The sequence below is a fragment of the Cavia porcellus genome, unplaced genomic scaffold (assembly GCF_034190915.1).
Source record: "Cavia porcellus strain 051 isolate PalLab524CR breed Dunkin Hartley unplaced genomic scaffold, mCavPor4.1 scaffold_50, whole genome shotgun sequence".
Taxonomy (NCBI): domain Eukaryota; kingdom Metazoa; phylum Chordata; class Mammalia; order Rodentia; family Caviidae; genus Cavia; species Cavia porcellus.
In genome coordinates, this window is record NW_026947533.1 from 4,802,104 (window position 1) to 4,816,689 (window position 14,586).

A 14,586-nucleotide genomic window follows, 5' to 3' on the forward strand; every position below is an offset into this window, starting at 1 on the left:
AGGGGAGGGAATGTGCTAGGGAACTCAGCAATGTGCCCAGTTGATGGGAGGCCCAGGAATATGATCCCCTCAACAGTCAGTGTAGGGATGCAGTCTGGGAGGCTTTATTGGGGGTTTGTTCATGCACACAGCTGACTCTGACAGGTAGTGGGAAGATCTGACCCTGAGAAGTCCCTGGAAGGTCAGTGATGTTTTCTCCTCCTGCAACTGCAGAGGCAATTCCAGTGCATGCTGAAATTGCAACTGCAGAACTCACCAGTTCTGGCCCCACAGCAAGAGCTGGCACATGTTTCCAATTCTCCACCTGCTGCAGAGCTGAACCTCCTGGGGAATCACCCACACTTGCAGGAATCACCTCTTGAGCTTTTCCTGAGAGTAGATCTTGACCCACACCTGCCATTCCTCTCTTGTCTAGATTTACTTATTATTCTATGTACTGCTACTCTTATTTTCCAGAGATATGCCAGTAATAGAATCATTATAAATAAAATTTAAGACTTTAGTCTTGTTTCAGTTGACAAGTTTGGTAGAATTAAGTGCATTCTCCATATTGTGAAACCTTCACCAGTGTTCTCTTCCAGAATATTTTCATCAACTTGCTATGTAAATTTATTTTCTTTTCTTTTCCTTCCTACTAGATCCTGGCTGATCCATCCTGCAGATCAATCTGTGGAGATCTCCTGGAGGGTGACTGGGGATTAAATAAAAGACATGGGGGAGACAAAGAGAGATGAAAGCAAGTTGAAATAATCCGATCAAGCCTCTGTTTATTCTGGAAGTGATTACATCTTTTATAGGCCAAGGGCAGGAGGTGGGACAGGAAGAGGTTAAGGGGTGAATACAACAGGGTCACCATCACATCCAGATACATGACATAAGCAGGAGAGGATTATGGTTAATGTAGGCAGACGCAGTGCCCATAGGAGAGAGAGCCAGGGAGGCAGCAGTGAGCTGTCACTCGGCTCCCTACATCTCCTCCCTTTTTATATTATTTAATCAAGAGTATGGCAGGCCCTGTTGGACAGTGTATGTCTTAGGTCAAGGACCTCATTGCATGAACCCAAACAGGCCTTACCAGTCATGGGCTTGCAGAACAGCAGTTGGTCCTGTGCCTGTCTTAGGTGGCCGTTGGAATTTACATGCATGTCCTAGTTGCCCATCACTGACTGCCTGTCCATTGCCCCAGGGCAGTTAGGCTGCATCATCATATGGGCCACTTGTGGGAATTCCATCCCAGTAGATTTATTGATCTTCCATCTCCAGCTGATGATAGTGTACCTGAATGGGCTTTGCCATAAACGCCTCTATCTGGTTATTAATGAACATCATAATCCTCTGAAAAATACAAGGACTCACAGAAAGGAGAAGCAATAGGGCAGCTAGGGGACCCAAAAGGGGCACTAGGTAAGGGAAAAACTCTCCCCCACACACACATATCGAGGAGAAGGGGTTGACAGCCATTTGTTCTTGTCTCTGTATGAAGTCATTCTCCTATGTCTTAGAGCATGCTTTGCATAACACTGGACACAGTCTATTTGGCTGCTGTATGTTCCTCCAGACCAAGAAGAGCCTCTTCCACAGTCATGTGGTTCTATGCATGGCTGTCAGCACTTGTAGTCTGTTTGGCAGGGGTTGAAATCCACCATAGGTGTGGTACAGCTCAAGGAGAAGGCTGACTAGGCAGCATAAGGCTCTGGGGAGTTGTGTAACCTGTAAGAGAACACAGGGGATTGTGCCTCAGGAAATGACATTATTCCTGGGCGTTGCATGGGGTCTTTGAAGAACTGTCTACTTATTTTACGAGGCATTCAGGTAGCCATCTAGCTTCTCTATCTTGTTGAGAGTAAACACACACTGAACTGCATCTCCATATGAGAATGGGATCAGGACCATGCCCTGAATTAGTTAGGGGGTCTCTCTATAGTGCAGAAGCAAATTGCTTTTGTGTTTCAGTATGCCAAAAATGCATGGCTGCTGACTGTCCAGAAGCATCCAAATTTTTAAAAATTAATGATGAATAAGGCATGAGATAGAATATTTTTAGGTGTCCTCCTTGTGGAGTACCATTTCTCCTTTTTTATTTTATCAATAGTGAATTTTAGGGAGAGATGTGCCCTTTTAACTATGTCTTGACCTTGAGGGTTATAAGGTATGCCTTTTATATGATCAATATTAAGATGTTGACAGAAATGAGCAAAGGCAGAACTAGCATAGTCTGGACCATTATCTTTAATTGTTGTGGGCATCTCACAACTGATTAGGTAGTTAATATATGGCTAATAACTTTTGGTAGCTTTGCCAGTCTGGGGAGAGGTATAAATGAAACCATTAAAAATATATATAGTTACATGAACATTTTTAAGATTGCCAAACTCAGGAAAGTGGGTGACATCCATTTGCCATACTGCATTGAGGATTGTCCTCTAGGATTAACCTCAAAGTGTGGAATTGGGAGGTGCATTGCACAAGAAAGGCAATTTTTTATTATCTGTCTGGCTTGTTTTCTAGTGATCTTAATACAGAATTACAAAAAAATAAATGGTAAGAAATCAACAGTTAATAAGTTACATATTGTCATCTTAGAAATAGCTGTTTAGGTTACAAAACCAAAGCATGTAAAGTGACATTCAAACAGTGACACTGCCAACAGTTCTGCTCAATGATCCTACAAAAACACAGTAAGGTGGTTATTAGTCCTATACACTTGTTCCTCATCCCAAAGAGGGCAATACCAAACATATCAAAACAGAACAAAACAGTTTTTAAAAAAAAGATTTAAAGAAATACAGATTTCAAAGCAAGTCTACTGGAGATCTTTACTGTTTACTTAATTGTCTCTAGTTTCCTCCAAACAGTTGTGTCCATCTTTAAGCACATTAAATACACACTGCATATTATAGAACTAATCAAATCATTACAGGATGATGAAGGCTCCTTAGGTTTTTAAGATGTGACATTGGAGAAGACAATAATAACTACCATAGTGTGTCTCATTTTTTTAGCAGTTGTCCCCATCCTTACATATGCTGAAATTAAACTTAAGAGACAAGACCAATATCACTCTGATCAGTTAAATGAGTCAAAGTAATTGACATTGGAATCTCCACCTCTGGAGTCGTTTTTGTAAAATGACCAGTCTCTCTACAGGCAGAACAGTCCTGTTCATGCTTCTGAGACAAGAATTGTCCAACTGCAAACCCCTGCAAGGCAGCAGTCACAGCAAAGGTGTATATATTCTGTCAGGCCTGTTCTATTTTTATGAGGTCTGATAGTGGCCAAGCAGATGGTGCCGGCACCTTTAAAAGCCAGCTGTTCAACAAAATCAGTGCCTGCATCAGCGTGGCCAAAGGTTCCACTAGCAGCAGCAATCAAACAATCAAACTCTGAAAAGGTTTTATCTGGGCCTTGCTTAATGCTAGTGAGAGAGAAGCTTATATTATCTTTTGTAGGCAGCTTTCTCCATGATCAAGTAGCTGCTGTTTCAATTTGAGTGAAAAGTGTTGGATTAAGCTCCTTTTTAGCTTCTCTGCACACATAGGTATCTTTTACTATTAACATATTAAGGTCGAACCCATTGCTGGCTTGTGTATTGCACCTAGCAGTTTCTTTGCAATTTTTTGTATATTCTGACTTTAAAAAAGATGATCGCCACCCAATAAAGTCACTCGGGCCAATCTTTGCCAATCTGTAGGTGTGAGCCAGCCATCAGCCAGAGAATTTAAAAAGCAAGAATGAAAGCAGCTGTAAGGCCATATTGGGCAACCGCTGTCTTTATTTTTTTTTAAAGCAGCCACTGTGAATGGCGTATGAGTCTTTTGGTTGTATGGCGCCATCTTGGGGAGGTACCTTTGTTTCCATCACCGGAAATGCAATTTTGGGGAGGGACCCATGCTGATGTGGTGAAAGTGAAGCAAGTGCCATTTTAAGAGCACCATGCGGCTTGCCGGAGGCAGGCACTATCGAAGGAGCACTATAAGGCCTTGTGCAACTGTCTCCTCAATCTGAGGATCTGCATGCCTCTGGGCAAGCAGCTCAGAGATTAAATTCTAATATGCAAAGGTGGTCACAGGAACCTTTTCTGGACCGAAAACTCTATAATAATCTTTTAAAGCATCTCTTACTCTATTCCACCTCTTGGTATCTATAGAACCTTCTAGGGTAAACCTTATGGATAAATTGAAAATACCGCAATAATTCTTTTGTTCTAACCTTTATCCCTCTTGTCTTTCATGCCTTTATAAGGCCTCCCACAAACACTTTGTGTTCGTTCAATGCTTGACCTATGTCCAGGAAAGGGAAGGGGGTCGCCGTTCACTCACCGTGACTCGGGCAGAACGCTGGGTAGTCATCTGCACAGGCCTCAGTATTTGATTTAATGTCTTGTTGCTTTAAGCTTTAATCCTTGATTCATTTTGCTCACTCCTCAGCCAAGGTCTCTGGTTCAATTTGGTTTCACTTTCAGTTTAAGCTGGCTATCTCGAAAGGCTCCCTTGTTAACTCCTCCGTGCCAGGAGCCCCCATGCTGAGTGCCACTTGATCCAGCCTGCAGATCAATCCATGGAGAACTCCTGGAGGGTGACTGGGGATTAAATAAAAGACATGGGGGAGACAAAGAGAGATGAAAGCAAGTTGAAATAATCCGATCAAGCCTCTGTTTATTCTGGAAGTGATTACATCTTTTATAGGCCAAGGGCAGGAGGTGGGACAGGAAGAGGTTAAGGGGTGAATTCAACAGGGTCACCATGACATCCAGATACATGACATAAGCAGGAAAGGATTATGGTTAATGTAGGCAGATGCAGTGCCCATAGGAGAGAGAGGCAGGGAGGCAGCAATGGGCTGTCACTCAGCTCCCTACACCTGGCCACCACTCATCCTATGTCCTTGTAATTTACCTGTCCTGCGTTTTCCATATCACTGCAATTATGTTTCTTCTCAGCCATAGTGTGTTGGAAGTAACTGTTTAACCTCACCTTGTCTTAGAAGGGAAAATCCAGACAGATTGCATCAATTTCTCATTCACGTATTCATGGACTCTTGGCGGGGCATAGCAAAGGTATTCAGGAATTTTTTGCAGTTCTTAGGTTTCTTTATTTTCTTAATTATGTTCCTAGCTTTATAGACACATACACCTCAAAACTGCTCTACGTTTAATTACATATAGCTCATCTCATGTCTATTTCATATGAAGGAGATTAATACACTTTCTTTGTTAGATAGCTGCACCATGGGAGTGTCACACCCATGTTTATAAATTAGATATTTGTAATGATAAATTACTAATTTTAATTTATGAGTGCTTAACAGGAAAACAATCACAAAAGTAAAGTATTGTAGTTTTAATACAACCATTAAAATGTGAGGCACTCTGTCTTCCAAGTAATGTCTATGGCCTAGAATAGAAAGTGCAGTGTTGCAGGCAGGGTGTTCATTGAATTCCCCTGTTGTTTATTTCCATACATTGTTATGAATATGGTTGCCTATGTCCTCTTCTCTGGACAGAATAAATTTCCATAAAGTCTGGCTCAGCATGCCACCACCTATAAGTGACAGTTCTTTCTCAGTAGTTCAGTAAAAGAATTAGACACATGAACACAGGCCGATTAAGAATAATGAGGCCTTGTGTACATAATTAAAGAAACATAATGGCCATGGAGGCAAATAAATGGGAAAAATGAGCACTGGGAAACAGCAGTGGCATCAGGTCCCAGGTAGTAAAAACCAGCCCAGATCTCGAATCTACCAGGCTCATGCCCAGGCCGGGAAAATGGTGGGGGCCCAAGAGCTCTCCATGACTCCTCAGAGGCTGGGGGGAGAGGTCTTCAGTCACAGATCTGCTCTGCCTTGGTATAAAACCCCTGCAGCCTTCACAGAGGCCAGCTGGTTGGTTGCTCCATGCTATAAATGCTCCAGGCTGAAGTTATTCCCCAAAGTCTTGTCTGTTCTGTTCTGTCACTGGGTGGCTGGGCAGCAGGAGAATTTAGGTTGATCACTCATTGAGAGGCCACTGGGTTTCCCACAAAGAAATAGCTGAGGACTTGGGGTCCTCAGTGTGAGCTAAGGTGTAACTCCTGAACTCGATGGATGTTATAAAAATTTCCCATTGTCTTTGAACCAAGTGGGCATATAAAGTGGCACAGGCTTAGGGCAAGGCATTGGTGACAGTGAGTGGTGAGTTCTAAGTCCATGACTTGCCCTGCCCAATGGGCTGCAGGTGACAATGGCAGTGTGAGGTAACTGGAAGATTACAGTCTTAGGAGGGTTGGTATAAAATTAGAGGCCCGTGTGGATGGGGACAGTGTCCAGGTGAAGAGAACCCCACGTGACCCTCTACTGCCTCATCCCCGAGCATGATAGAATCTCCGCAGCAAAGGACTATGTGTGTTATTCCACTCCCAGTGGACATTTGGACAAAGCACTGCAGAATGTAGTGGAAGAGAAGACCCAGCGCTATATCCCAATAAAGCAAGGAAACACAGAGGCTGAGGTCACTGCATGGGATATCTGAACAGCCCCATTGAGCTGGAACTGATACCTGAAGCTGAGACATGTCAGCCCTAGTGCTGCACAGAGCTGAGTCTGTGTGGCAGAAGACAGAGGGCCAACAATTTAGAGATTCAAAATCAAAATTCTGTTTAATCCAGAAGGATTTGAGAAGCAAGAACAGAAGTCCTGGGAAGAGTAAGGGAGGGGAGGAGTGGAGGAGGGTCAGGGGTGGGGGCAGAATCTCAAATCTGCTATAGTGCATCAGTGACCACTGATGAATGCATGGCAGCAAACTTAGGCACAACAGGTAAACTTCAGTGCTCTCAGGTTCTATGGGTTAGGAATTCAGGAGGTGCTGCTAGGGGATCCACCATAGTTTCTCCTGATCAGGCTTCAGGCTCAGTGGAAACTCAACTGTGGCAGAATCTGTTCTGAGGCTCTCTCTTGCTAACACTCAGGAACACAGTTAGGATGGGGTCTGATATCTCCTCTCTCTGTTACCCTTCTGCAATGAGTCAGCCTATCCTCAGGGAAGATGCAGAGATAGTCAGAGATTTAGAGAGGAAGGAAAAACAAAACAGAGAGAAAGGAAGGAAGAACAGGGGAGGGAGAGAGCAGGGGGTTGGTCATAGTCATTTTATGTGTGAGCTTTGATAGTCACATCCCATCACGTCTGCCATGTTCTGTCATTAAGAACAAATAAGGAATTGGGGAGAGAGCTCAGGATAGAGCACTTGCCTACCATGTGTGAGGACCAGGGCTCAATTTCAGCCTGGCTAATACAAACCAGAACAAAATTCACTATGTGTGACCCACGCTCAAGGCATGGGCTACTCAGGATGTGGCCATCAGAAGGTTAGCTGTCAGCAGTTGAGCACCCTGGCCATGGGTGTGGTGACTCACACAGGTGTGAATGTAGGCACAGTGCTGGTGAATTTGGGAGTGCATCTGCATTCATAGTGCTTGCTTAGCCTGTGTGAGGTCCTGACTTGAGGCCACAGCACCAATACATAGAAGAAATTGACATGCTTAGGGAACATAATGATGGCTGGTCTGATTAACTTCTATCCCCTCATGATGCCACCAAGGAAACCTGTCCAGGAAGTGAGTGTCATTTACACTACCATACAGCAGGATCCAGGCCTGTGTGCAGTGTGTTCACCTCCCTCCCACCCCTTCATGGATTTCACCTCTAATTCTATACACTGTGTACACATGACACCAGCCCACAAGCTTTAAAAGTGTCATCTGTCACCACTGATGATGTCCCTAGGAAGCAGATGCCAATATGATCTCCATAGTTCAGGGGGACACACTGGAAAGGACCTCAGAGGCATGGTGTCTTGTCTAAGTTGACAAGGGAAGTAGGAAGGAGGAGTTGGGTCTAAAACTAGGTCTGCTCAGACCAGGGATCCTGGCTTCATTTTGGGTTTTCCTTTCCCATGGGGAAGCTTTGCCTCCTGCCAAGGATACATCACTTGGGTGGAGCTGTTGTGTTCACTCTGAAGGACATGGCTTTCTCTCTGTCATTCCATGTGCTTCCATGGTATCCAGAGCAAGACTCTCTGGGGGATGCCAGATGACCAAGTTCCACACAGACGTTGTGGAGGGAGCTGGTGGGTGCCTTAAATCATCAGTGTACCAGGCATTGACCATGATGCAATGACCAGAGCAGATACAAACACTGGTCTCTTGTGCTTCCATGTTATGAAGTCCACACAGTCACCCTGCAGAGCAGACCAGGTACTACCCACATTACAGTGAATGTGCCTAACTTCTTGGCCTCTGTACACATGGACATAAAATAGGGCAAAAGGAGACTCACAAAGGCACACAAAATGGTGTTGTGCATCAGTATATGAACTGAAGGTGGAGGAAAGGCAGGCAGGATGCACTCCCACTGTCCACTCACTTCTCCGATAGTTATAGAGCAGCACCCTGTGGAGCACCCATGATTAGAGTAACACTGCAGACTCCACTCTCTTTCTCACAGAGGCAACAGGCCACAAGGGTGGAAAAGGGAGTTGCATTTCAGGCTTCCTGCAGAGTGGAGGACAGATGGTAACAGCACTGTCCAGGGACCTCTGACAGCAAGTGAGGGCTGATTATGGTTAGCGCACAGGATACCCTGGAGGGCAGTTTGGGAAGGAGGCCAGACCTGTAGTGCTGCTTACACCTGTCCTCTTTGGGATCAGAGTTTCCTTTCTTCGCTCCTGGCAGGTGCTGCTGAGGAAGGTGGAACAACCAGCCCAACCAAATCTGATTGAGTTGGGCCAAGCCTAGCTCACTGAAAATGAGAACTACAACACTGCAGCCCTTCCAGGGGGAGAACTAGCAGTGTCTCCTGAGATCCATGCCATGTTGGAGCTTAGGACTCTGGGAAGCCAAGCCAGCATCTCCCCTCCCTGGTAAGCAGTGGTAGTGTGGCCCACTGCAGCCCTTCCAGGGGAAGAACTAGCAGTATCTCCTGAGATACATGCCATGCTGGAGCTTAGGACTCCCGGAAGCCAAGCCGGCATCTCCCCTCCCTGTAAGTGGAGGCAGGGTGGCAGACTGCAGCCCTTCCAGGGGGAGAACTAGCAGTGTCTCCTGAGATCCACGCCATGTTGGAACTTAGGACTCTGGGAAGCCAAGCCAATACCTCCGAAAAAAAAAAATCCATGTAAATTATATGTAAGTTGCAGTACACCAAAATGTAATCCACTATTCTGTGCAATTTATATGAACTTATAAAATCATTTTCAGATTCTATAAAATAAAAAACTAAAATGATTGATAGTATCAAGTTTGGGATTATAGGCAACTACACTGAAGAAGACAAGACCCTATGATATACATTCTGGTTTGATAACTGCCAGTTTTTGAAGTTCTATACTATATACAAAGTTGTGTTTTTATTAATACTGTTATATACTGATATATTCAGTTATACTATGTCTGATATAGCCAGTTCTGTTGAAGATAACAAGAGACAACACAGGAACTATGGTAGAAGTCCTTGCACAATGGTCTTATATGTCTTTTTTGTTTCATGTGTTTATAGGAATATGTTTTGTTCTGTCTTGCTTTGTTTCATTTCTACCTCTAATATAGAAAGAACAGAAATACATGTTAAGACTCATGCATGTGTAGAATCTATAAACAGTTTATGAGAGCTGATCTTATGACACACGATGAAATGAACAGATACTTTGAGGAAAAAGAGTCACTAATGAACCCAGTGCTGATTCTGGTGTGTCATAATGTATAACCCAGCAATAGTATTACTCTCTGTTTAGAGTGATATTAGCCTGCTTGGGTTTTTTCTATGTCAACACAATTGAAGATATGGATAACTGCATGTATAAGTGTATAGGATTTATAACCATATTTCTAAGTTTTTATTGAACAGTTGAACAGAACTGTTTGCAGTCTCGCTGTTTGAATTCTCACTTTACAAGTTCCATTTTTGTATCTTGAATAACTATTTGTAAAATGACAATATGTAAACATCAACCAGTGATTTCTTACTGTTTATTTTTTCTCTGAATGCATGTATTATTTCTACCTATTTTATGTTTTGTTTAGTGTTTCTTTAAATAAAATAAAAAATGAGAACTACAGTGAGAAGGAATTGGCCTGGGTCTGTTGGTTTTTGAGGAGGACATGGGGCACTTTAGAGGGAGAAAGACTCTCAGACTTGGGGACTCTTGCAACCCAGAGGCATGCAGAAGAGTGTGGGGTGAGGGAGAATGGAAAGCTTTCCTGGGGTGCATTTGTGCACAGAGCTGTCACTGACAGGCCCTGGGAGGGTTTGGGGCCTGCAAGGAGCAAGGACAGTTGGTGATATTTCTAAAGCAGGGCTGGTACCGGACTGAGCTCAAGGTCTACTTACAGATCTTGTGCCAGCTCCACCTCCAATGACCTCACCAGCTCTGGGATCAACCTGAAAATCAAGGGCAGATACCCGGTCCGGTGGAATTCCAAGGCAGGTCTGTCGCTGGCTCCATGGCAGGTATCCTGAGCTCCACTTAGGGCTCCAGTCCTGCAAAGCACCTGCCCTTCACTTCTCCTTCCCTTTAACTCTTCTATTTATCTCAGTTTTCATTTCTACTCTTAAATCTATAGTTCTTTGAAACATTAAATTCTAAGATAATTTTAATTTTAAGTTATCATTAGTTTCCACATGTTCAGTTGAGTCACACGTAAGCACATCGTCATTTGGTAGAATCTTCACATCTGTTGAGTTCCAGCTTTCTGCTCATTGTTGGACCCATCAATAGCCCTGTTCTCTCCTGCTAGTCCCCACCCAGTGCTGACCTTTCTCTCACTGTGATTTACTACCCTGGTATTTCATATTAGTGCATCAGATTCTGTTTGACCAAACATTCCTGGAGGAGACTGCCTGCTACTGCTCTTTGATAGAAGAGAAAATCCTAGAGAAAAAAAGTCTACATGGAAAATGTAGAGACCATTGTGTATGTACTCACTTTTCATGTCAGAAAAGGTTTTCCATGACTTCAGTGATACAAAGGGAGCTGCAAAAGGCTGATTCATTGCATTTGAAAAACAACAAAAATGCAAAAACCACAACAGGAAACTTTTCTTTACAACCAATAGTCAGATAAATCATTTTTATTACAAGTGTGAAAGAGGTCTCATGAGTCCATTTTGTGAGGGAAATGACAAATTTTTCTAACTCAAAGAGAATCACCAGACATGGCCAACGAGCACAGAAAACACTGAGCCTCCCAAACTTGATTCATGCAGACACACATCCCTGAGATGTGCTGTTTCCCCACCCACTGGAACCTTTTAAGGCATGTGTTGAACAACAATGGGGAGAACATGGGAGGCAGAACACAGTCCTGTCCTGCAGCTCCCATCAGAGCTCTACACAGCCTTCCCTAGAATACCTAGGACAAAGAATAGAGTTTTCTCCCACACAGAATGCTGCAAAAATATTCAAGTGTTTGATTCACATTCCTGTCTGAAGCAGGAAGGAACTGGGACCCTCCCTAGCCTCCGTTTAGAGCATGCACAGGAGAGCTGTCTGGAGGATGCTGTTCACTGCAGCTGGGGGAAACCCTGCCCTGGCCCCAGACCCACAGAGATGCAGGGCTAAGGATGACAAACTCATGGCATAACAACATTTCCTCAGGGCCAGCCAGTGCTCTGGGTATCTCCACTCCAATCCGGAGCCTCCCAAAGCCAGGGAAAACACTGGGAAAGGTCATGTGGATGCCTGGATGGACAGTCAGGTGAGGGGCAGCCCTGCCTGACACAGATGTGAAAGGTGTGCCTCTCTGGAGCTAAATCTCCAGCAGATCCCACTCATTGCCTTCGTCAGCTCTGGCAGCAAGGACATCACACAGAAGAAAAGCAACACACTTTAAGTTTACTCAAACTAAATCGTTTAGCTTCCCTTTAAGAAATGACTGTAAATGCACATGTCTGGAAAATCAAGGCTGAGAACACTATTCTGCATTTTGTATAAATAAACTGACCCTTTACAAGACATGGTGGTAATTCCCCTGGGTGGGTCTGCTATGGCAGAAATGTGGACTCCAATGAATACAGATTTCATAACTGCAAAAGAAAAATTGAAAATAAATGATGCATGTACATGACTTTCTGTTTGTATTGCACTGAAGGAAGGGGGATCGAGGCAGCAACCTAGATTTACTGAGCTGCCTCAGTAAACCCAGGGCACAATCCACCACATGATTCTATCACCCAATTGTGAAAGCTCAGCAACTTGGTTCTTGCTTGTTGCTGCTATTGGTTGACAATTTTGAGGTGTTTCTATCTGTGCCAGCCATCTCTGCCTCTCTTAGCTTCTGTTCCCAGGGTGTAGATCAGACTATGTGTTTACAAGAAGGTTCAATAGTGATTTCAGAACCAGTGCCAGCCTCTCATGTACTGGAAATAATTCTTCAAGTTTTGCCATAAGAAACCTGATACAATGTGCTTGAAAGGAAATGAGATTGTTTGATATAAATGCGGGAAATTCATTTTGTCTGTGGCAGACTCAGCTGCTACTGAAACCCAAATTTTTGAGGTAAAAAGATATGAGTCAGGGAATTGGAAGGCACAGTAACACCCCCAAGTTCAGTTTCTGCTTTGCTTCACTCATTCTACTAAGCTGCAGAATGGATTCTGAGTGTTCAAACACATAGGGTGTGAACTGCAGTACAAATCTGTAAAAACTTCAGTTAACTGGGGTGTGAAAAGACAAAAAAAGGTTTTGGCAAAATATACCTCTAAATATATGCTTAAAGCATTGAAGAAACCAAGAATAAGACAAAGATGAAGACAAAGAGGAAGAGCAAGAAGTAGAAGAAAAAGAAGAAGAAGAAGAAGAAGAAGAAGAAGAAGAAGAAGAAGAAGAAGAAGAAGAAGAAGAAAAAGAAGAAGAAGGAGGAGGAGGAGGAGGAGAAGGAGCAGGAGGAGGAGGAGGAGAAGTGGAAGGAGGAGGAGGAGGAGAAGGAGAAGGAGCAGAAGAAGGAGAAGAAGAGGAAGAAGAAGAAGGAGGAGGAGGAGGAGGAGAAGAAGAAGAAGGAGGAGGAAGAGGAGGAGAAGGAGAAGCAGGAGAAGCAGGAGGAGAAGAAGAAGAAGAAGAAGAAGAAGAAGAAGAAGAAGAAGAAGAAGAAGAAGAAGAAGAAGAAGAAGAAGAAGAAAGAAGGAAAAAAAGTAAAACGAAAAGTAATGCCAATGTGTGGGGTTTTGTCTCCAATGTCTCAGGCTCATTTCCAAAGGAAAGAATCAAAATTTGCAGAATGAAAGTGTCGCTGTGGAAAATGGACTTTGCCCAAAGGCACTAATGGTGTGTCTGGCCCACTATGAATTTCCAATCCATGGCACAGCCTGGAGCCTCGTGGAGGCTGAGGCCAGGACCCAGGAGTTGAGGCCCCTGGGGCTGAGGTGGCAGAGTCTTTGCTGCACCCTCATGGCTCTGCCTTATTGGGCCTGCAGGGCTGCAGCATGGATGCGGTGGTGGAAAAGGGTGTAAGGCAGGAGGTGCTGGGCTCCTCTGCATGCTGCACACTCCCTGCTTGGCCTGAGCACAGGAAGATTCATGTCCTCCCTGCTGTAAAAAGAGACTCTGAAGAAGATTCTGGGTGTCCTCTACCAGACACAGATGAGCACAGTGACTTCTCAGGTAGGGAGGGCAGGACACCCACCGCAGCGGGATCCACATGGCTTCATGTGTTGGGGGTTTAAAAGTTAGTCATGAATGATGTGTTGCCTTTCTGAATAAAAAGACTCCTTATTTTATATATCTATAAAGTGATGCTTGAATGTTTTTCTATATGCTTATCCTACATTACAGGTAAAAGAAATTAAGTCATCCATTTCCACTCACCTATTCAAGAAAATACCAACTATTTATTCTTAAGTGAATTGAACAGGAGAAAAGTAATATTGAATGGAGCACTGTAAATAATGCCGTGGAACATAAAATGGAAAAACCCCAAAGGCATCCCTCCCAGGATGAGAGGTCTGCCATTGACCAGCTCCTCTCTCCTGTCCTCACCTGCTGTGCAGGCCTGTGTCTCTTCACTGCTGGGTGGAGAGAGAGCCAGGACCCAAGCTCTCTTCCATCTCAGGAAAGATCAGGGACATGGCCTAGGACATGGCCTTCTTTCAGCATTTTCAGTGGCTGTAATTTATAATTAACTCAGCAGGTGTGCTGTGGAGCATTCATGGTTTCTAACTGTTCACACCTTAACTGATTAAGAAGAGAATATGGTGTCTATGAATCTCATTTTTTATAATGACCTTTAGAAGTGGAATTTCCAGGTTAAATGTATATAAGATGAATTTGAGGGTCGCAGATATTTCACCTGAAGACTCAGCATAGAGTTAGTGCCTGGTGGAGGAAGACTGAGTCTGCTCAGATCTCTGTTTGGATCCGAAGTCAGAGAGATGGTCCAGGCAGAGGAGCAGGACACCATAGCACCTAGCAGGAACCATGGCTCAAAAGGGCCCAGTCAAGTCTGCCTCATGCATCAGTGAGTTCTAAGGAAAGTGTCACCCACTCCACACTGGACAGGAGAGAGTTGGAATGGTTGCTGAGCTCCTCCCTACATGCCTGAGGCCCCCTGTCTCACTCAGGGG

General features: G+C 44.1%; 1 long non-coding RNA gene across 1 annotated transcript; it reads right to left on the bottom strand.

The window, feature by feature from the left end:
* Window positions 1-750: 750 nt before the first annotated feature.
* Window positions 751-4,598, bottom strand: LOC134475045 (uncharacterized). Its single transcript, XR_010046012.1, has 2 exons — window positions 4,320-4,598; window positions 751-1,710 (listed from the first exon to the last, which is right to left on the bottom strand). It is a non-coding gene; the product is annotated as an uncharacterized LOC134475045 (long non-coding RNA).
* Between the last annotated feature and the right edge of the window lie 9,988 nt (window positions 4,599-14,586).